The 7,172-nt window shown below is 49.6% G+C and overlaps 1 long non-coding RNA gene across 1 annotated transcript in view; it reads right to left on the reverse strand.

Moving 5' to 3' along the window:
• Window positions 1–3,952, reverse strand: part of LOC128570301 (uncharacterized) — a 149,613-nt gene extending 145,661 nt beyond the window's left edge. The window contains exon 1 of the long non-coding RNA XR_008375544.1: window positions 3,512–3,952. This is a non-coding gene — a long non-coding RNA (uncharacterized LOC128570301). The remainder of the gene's footprint in view (window positions 1–3,511) is intronic.
• Window positions 3,953–7,172: the final 3,220 nt, after the last annotated feature.

Raw genomic sequence — 7,172 nt, forward strand, 5'->3', positions numbered from 1 at the left:
CGAGACTTCCTGTTATGATCCTCACTGGAGTTGGCTGGTTACAGAAAACAGCTGTGCCCCTTCAGGAGCCGAAGAAAAGTGAGTATTTTTCAGTTTACAAGCTATAAAGCCACGGTAGGAAGGTTGGGAGTATTTCAAGGAGGAAAAGAAAAAGTCCAGGCAACCCTACCCTAACAGTAACAGAGAAACTCTATCTGGACAACACAAGTCTATTTTGTTGAGATTTAAGTAACCTCAAAACTTCCTTATCCCAAACAAGCATCACCCACATTCAATGCAGGCAACTGCTCCAAGTTAGAAAAGACAGGGCAGCCCTCCAAGCAGGCAGCCCCAATTCACATGTCTCCTTGGCCGACCATTTAGACCAGTGATTTTCAACTGGTATGCTGTAAGAGGATCCTAGGTGTGCCATAAAAATTATTAAAGATCATTAATTGAATTATTTTCAAGAGAAGTTCAAAGCACAGTAAGTATATGTATTCTTTTTATTACTCTTCTTTTTGATCAACATAATTTAAACATGCCACAGAAGTTTACAGGTTCAAGTATGCTGTGTGAGATAAAAAAGGTTGAAGGATGCTCATTTAGATTCATGTGGTCTCTTTGCTGTACAGGCAGAAGGCCCTTTTTCTTGGGTTTCCTCAACTTCACACGAGTGTACTCATATGCAAAGAACCCGGGAAGCCTCCATCCACATCAGCCACTTCCAAAACCACTAAACCTTCCACCTTCGAGGGAGAGTCCTCCAAAGGATCAGAGAATCACTTCCTACTCCAAGATTGGTTGACAATACCCTAAATCCATGTTCCTTTAAAGCTGCCCAGATAACCAGGAAATGCCGTACCTACTGGCTTCGCACACTCAGCACCCCGACACACCTGCTACTCTGGCCAGCATGAGTCACCTGCACAGGCATTGCAGGGAGCCTGTCAGCGCAGAGTCAGGCTCAGTGGCTCGCTCTCACGCACACCGGATGTCAACTGTCTACCCCCACCCCCAGAAGACGTGTCAGGACAGATTGGGTATTAACCCAATTTTTACTCAACGACACACTCCCAGTGGAGGTTTGGGGAGAAGAAAAGAAGGGGGGCACACAAAGCTACTTTCCTTATGAGCAGGGCTGCCGCAGGCCCTAGGGGTCTGATGTGGCTCTGCCGCTATCAACAGGTATGTGGGGATAGTTGACTTGGGGAGAAAGATGGAAGTGATGTCCCAATTTCAAACCTCCCAGCTCCTACTTTTTACAAAGTAGCATAAGTTGGATCCTGCACCAGAAAAAGGACATGAGTGGGACAACTGAAGAAGTCTCAGTAAGTTCTGTAGCTTATATATGTTAATATCCCAGGCCTAAGCAGGGCACCATGGTTAACGCAGTCAGATGTCAACATTTGGGGAAGTGGGTAAAGGATAGAGTGGAACTCTCGTGCCATTTTTGCAACTTTCCCATAAATCTAGATTTCTATCAAAATCAAAAGGTAATTTTTTTTTAAAAGACAGCATTTTTCATCTAGTTGCATAATAGATCTTAACCTACGGTATTACTTCAAAAAAAAAAAAAAAACATCATAGTCCTGAAGGCAAATTTTAAGATATTCTCATACCAAAGCTGATCAACTCTTCCACGCAAGGAAAAACAAAAGTGAAACACTTCATTCATTCAGCAGCCACCCACCCTGTGCCCCGTTCTGTGTCCAAGCTCCAAGGTATAGTATTATCTGATGGTGCCTTTTCCTTCCCAAGCTGACCTCAAAATGTTCGCCAAGAGAGATATTCTTTTGGCTTTTAGACTTGAGTCTGACTTAAAGCAAAGATAGAAATTTCTGGGGATTTTCCAAAGGAAAGAAACCAAAACTTGGACAAATTCTACATTAAAAAAAAAAGATGCTCACCCATCCATTACTTCTAAGGGTAAAAGGTTTGGAAACACTTTCACATCTAACAATAGGGGGATTGTCAAGCAAATTATGATTCAGGCCTGCAGTGGAATATAGTATCACCAAGTCATCACACAGGGGAAACATTCAAACAAATTAAGGGGGGAAAAAAGCAAGAAGCAAAGTCGTACATATTGTGGGATTTCACCAATGAGGAACTATGTCGAATTGCCAGGATTCCTGTGGGAACTGAATTTTTTTCCCTACGTTTTGCACTTTTCTGTGGTTTCTACAAAAGAAAGAGCTTAGGTTACTTTTTTCAATCAGATGGACAAGAGAAGTGGTTGCTGGTCAACTGGGCCATATCAACGGCTTGTCTCCTGGGGTCAGGCTAAGCACAGGGACAATGTGGGGAAGGGCCCCAGGGAAGAGGTTCCACCAACCTGGGCAGTTCTAGAGACATGGATGGGGCTAGAGGCAGCCGAGGTTCCCAGCTCCGAGGGGAGAGAGTCCTACCAATAAATATCACAGTTTCTTCCATCCCGTGCTGCCTAGCCCTCTCTTGCTCCCCAGAAGGTGCCCCTCAGAAGCACTGGCACCCTGAGCACCCAAGGGACACCCCTAACAGCCTCTAAGAGTTCTCTGTGCAGAAGAACTTCTGGGTAGGAATGGACCATTACAGACAGGTTCTAAGTGAGAACCTACAGGCTGCAGGATAGGGTTGGGGAGTGCAGGAGAGACCCTGAAATCTGGGAAGGCATCCCCAGACAAGTGCCAAGAAGACAGAAGGAAAAGGAGGTTCTTGGTTTAAGGGCAGAGTCACTCAGTCATTCCACAAACGTGTTCAGTGACAGGCACCACGCTGTCACGAACAAGGCAGACAACAAAAGAACGGAGGAGAAAGCGGTGGATACAGGCGCGGCTTGCCTGCAGTTCAGGAGTTAAGACTCAAGCCCCCTGCCCGCGTCACCAAGAAACGTCTTCCATTAACAAGTTGCACCGGAAAGGGGAGGAGGGTGGTGGGTGGACACACTGGCCTGAATTCCCACCACCTCCCACCTATTCAGAAAGCCAGTCCACACCCAGGCCAAACACATCCCGGCCCAGTCCCTGCAGTAAAGCTGCTCACCACACGCCCCCGTGTCCAGCCCCCCGTGGTGAAAGGAGCTCGGCCGCACCGCGTTCTCCAAGCGCTGCGCCCCAGCCCCATCTCAGGTCGCCAGTGGGCAGAAGCCGGGAGCTCACACAGGCACAGCTGCCGAAGTAACGGGCCACGGAGGGCAGCCAGGCTGAAAACCAAGTGCATGGTGCAGGGAGGACGGGCCCTCGACCCCTCCCGCGGGCGCTGAGGCTCTGTCCCACCAGGCAGCCTAGGTTTGGCAGCGCTGGAGGCTGAAGGACAATGACCCAGAACGCCTAGGTTGGGGGTGTTGCTGACCGCGACCCACGCGAATCCCTAGAGTGCTAAACGACCAAAATGACTTTATCTCTTGTACAGATAAACCAAGAAGATTTCAATTACAAGAACAAATGTCTAATTCAGAATTTGGAGTCCTTCGGAAAACGATGCAGAGGAAATTAAAAAAAAAAAAAAAAGTCAAATCAAATCCCCTCCCCCGAACCGCAGGGAAACTTACCTCCAGGTTAGCTGCCCGACTGTTAGGTAGCAGGAATCTATCCAAGGCTGGAGACGAGGGCGTGGGTCTTCGAAGCCAGCTGATACACACCAAGTAATCCACGTTAAGAGGTCCGAAGCCCCCCACCCCATTCCCCACTTTCTATCCAAGGCCAAAGCGCCGCCAGCCCCTGGCCTCTGCGCTGCCGACCGCGGAGGTCGCGGGCGAGGAACCCAAGTGCCGGCATTCCGGTCCCCAGGAATGGGCGCGCGACGCGGGCGCGCTGCAGACCCCCGGCGAGCGCATCCTGCCTCTTCGCGCTTGGAGAGCACCCAGCCTGGCGAGCCCTCTCTGGTCCTCGGCTTTGCAGGTCCATGAGGCCCTGGAGGCCTAGAGTGAGCGCCCACGGGGCAGAGAGTCCACAGAGAGAAGCTCGGAACCGCGGCCGCGAGTTGCAGCCGCAGCTGCCTCTGCCCTCCCGCTAGCGCGCGCCGTCCGTATGCGCTCTGCGAGCGGCAGGGCCATTCGATCCTTATATACCAGGAGGACGCCGCGGGGGGCGGGGCCGGCGGGGCGGGGGGCGGGGCCGGGAGGTGGCCGAATGGCCTTCTGGGAGTCGTAGTTCTGTTTTCCGAGTCAGGACAGACTCTGAACAATAAGAATGGTTGGGGGTTGCCCGTGACAGTCCTCCCTTGCTTCCTTCCTTCCTTCATAGATAAAGTTGGGATTCCAGTCTCGTTGTCAGTTCCTTTAGGACTAGTCTGACCTTTATGCATAAAGTGGGTCTCACCATTCCCCTAAATGCCTCCGAGGATGACAAACGGCCGCAGCCCTGGAGTCAGATCAACCCAGCTGTATTAGGTTCCCGCCTGCCATGACCAGCGCCCTGACTTTGCAGGAGTCGCCGCTGATGGGGAGGTATCAGTGTCTGCTTCTATCCGAACACACTCACTGCTGGCCCCACGGGGTGGCCTGATGTCATGTCTAGCATGAGCGATTGTCATTTATTTACAGTTGTGAAGTGCTAAGCAAACTTGGCTTCAAGGCCCCCCTTCCACAAACCAGTTGCCACCCTGAGCCCCTCCCAGATTAAAATGCAGGGGCTGCCCCACCCTGACTCAGGCTTTGGTTTCTGTAGCACTTTCTCTTGCATTAGGCACCTGCAGGCCTAGGAGCACCAAGAGTCCTCCCACAAGGGGCTCTCTGCTGAGAGGAAGAATCAGCCTCCTGAATGCTGTGCTAGCAGAGGACGGACGACCCCTAAGCACCAGGGACCCTAACCCTTCCTGGGGCATTCCCAGGACCGTCCAGAGGGCTGATGTTTGAGCTGAGTCTGGAAGGGGTGAGTAAGGGGGAGGCCAAAAACAAAACACACAAATACAAATAACAAAGGAAGGCAAGGATGGCTACACCTGCATGAGGCTAAGGAAGAGGACAGGCTGAGGAGAAGAACTGGGGCCTTGGGTTAGTATCCGGGAGCTGCCACAACAGAGTGCCAGAGACTGGGAGGATCAAAGCAGAAACACGCTGCCTCAGTTCTGGGGGCTGGAAGTCCAAAATCCCGGTGTCCGCAGAGTTGGTTCCCTCCAAGGCCTCTCTGATATTCTGGTGGTTTCTGGCCATCTCAGGCATTCCTTGACTTGCCCCAGTCCCAGCCCCTCATGGTGGACGTGGCCTTCTCCCTGTCTTTCCTCGTAATCTCCCCTCCATGAACATCTGTTTCTTTACCTTGTGTCATTATCATGAGGATGCCAGTCGTACGGGCTAAGGGACCACCCTGCTCCAGTATGATCTTGCCTTGACCTGTTACATCTACAACAGCACTGTTTCCAAATATGGCCACATTCTGAGTTCCTGGAGATTAGAGACTTCAACATATGGGGGGTACAGTTCAACCCATAATAGGTAATCTATGTCTTGCTGCCCCTGGTAACACCTGTTGTGACTAACCAGTCCTTTTAATGAGGGCAAGCATGGCTGAGCAAGATGAAATAGCAAAATCACTGAGGTTGTGATGGGGGGGGGTTGGGGGGGATCCACGGAGGGGAGGCAATGGACATGGGAATATCTTGGCCCAAGTTTCCCTGTTGGCCAATGGGGCTGCTAAAGAGGAAATGACCTGTTAGATTGGGATCAAATTCAAAGTAACAGGAGGTACCTGAGTGTATTCCATGGGTAAGAGGAAGATAGCGAGGGGCTTCCTAGGTATCCCTGAAGCACAGTCTTTGATTTTCCACCTGCCACTTTCCCCCATTCAAGCTGCAGGTTATAGTGAAGCTCGGATTTGGCCTGGAAGCCTGGCTCCCACCCGGCTCTGTCTGAAACTCTCTGAGAGCCAGTGGCACGGCAGGGTCTGGTTTGGCCACTGTTTCCATTTTGAAGTTACGTTACCACAGTCTCTTGTTGCCAGGTGACTAAGAGAAAAACTGAGACCCCAAAGGCAGGGACATCCAATTTGCCCAAACCCTCCCCCATAGACTGTTGGAATAAACCTTCAGTTTATTGAAGGTCTTGCTCCTAGGAGCTGCCTGCCTTCTCCTTGGCTTTCCAGCCCTTCCCACAGGGCAGTGTGTCTGTGGTGTACACAAGGACCCCATGTCATCCCAAAGTGGTATCAGTGCCGGCCATCAGCTACATGTGGGCTATGGTTTTCTTCTGCATTTTACTTCATTCTACTTAATTTTCTTAGATTTCTGTACAGCAAACCATACCTATTGAATGCTTAGAAAAAATATCCAGTGAAATTAATTTTAATTAATCATGTATTTCTCCTTGTGGCCATGAGATTGATTTTCCCCAAGTAGAGCTAGGATCATATCTCTTCTTTGCTCAAAAAACTTCCAGATAGCAGGATGAAGCCATGGTTAGCTTAACAGATAGATAAGTATAAAGATATATAATAGAGAGGTAATTGCAGATATGTATATACATGGACTGTATATATTCCCTTCCTCTCTCCACTAAGAGGGCCCAGAAACCATGGCAGCCCAGAGGCAGTGCACTGAGTTGGTGGTTTGTTCCTAATACCATGTCTAATAAAAGGAAACAAAGCCCATTGGAGAAGCAGCTGAGTCAAGGATGGAGCAGGAAATACGTAAGATGAGCGTAGAGTATCTTAAGGTGTCAGGAGGTAAGAAAGGGCTAAAACGCACTTACACACGTGCACACACACCACACCGTGATGGGGGTGCAACAAAGGGCATGGAAACCAACGGACAGAGCTCCTCACGGCAGCGCTGGGGAACAATTCGAACAAAGTGAGTAGAGTAGCATTTAATTATAACCAAAGTGTAAAACTAATATCCACGAGTTCATATTGATACAATTAGATGATTAAACAAATAGTGCAGGAGAAAATAAACACATCTCCCATGGAGGCTTTTAAAACTTTGTGTAGACACTTAAGTGCAGGGTGTGTGCAGGGACGTCTTTTGAAGAGTAAAGGATAGAGGGAAAGCGGAAAGAGCAACCCTCATCATCTACTCATGAGAAAAGCATCCAGCAAATCCCAGTCCAGGGACATCCTACAAAATACCTGATCCGTACCCTCAAAACTGGGAAGGTCATCAAAAATAAGGAGTGTCTGCCAAGAGGCTAAGGAGACGTGATGACTCTGGTATTCTGGAGGAATCACGGACCAGATGAAAATCGAGGAAATCCGAATAAAGTCTAGACTTTTGTC

Source organism: Nycticebus coucang, chromosome 18 (genome assembly GCF_027406575.1).
Source record: "Nycticebus coucang isolate mNycCou1 chromosome 18, mNycCou1.pri, whole genome shotgun sequence".
Lineage (NCBI taxonomy): Eukaryota > Metazoa > Chordata > Mammalia > Primates > Lorisidae > Nycticebus > Nycticebus coucang.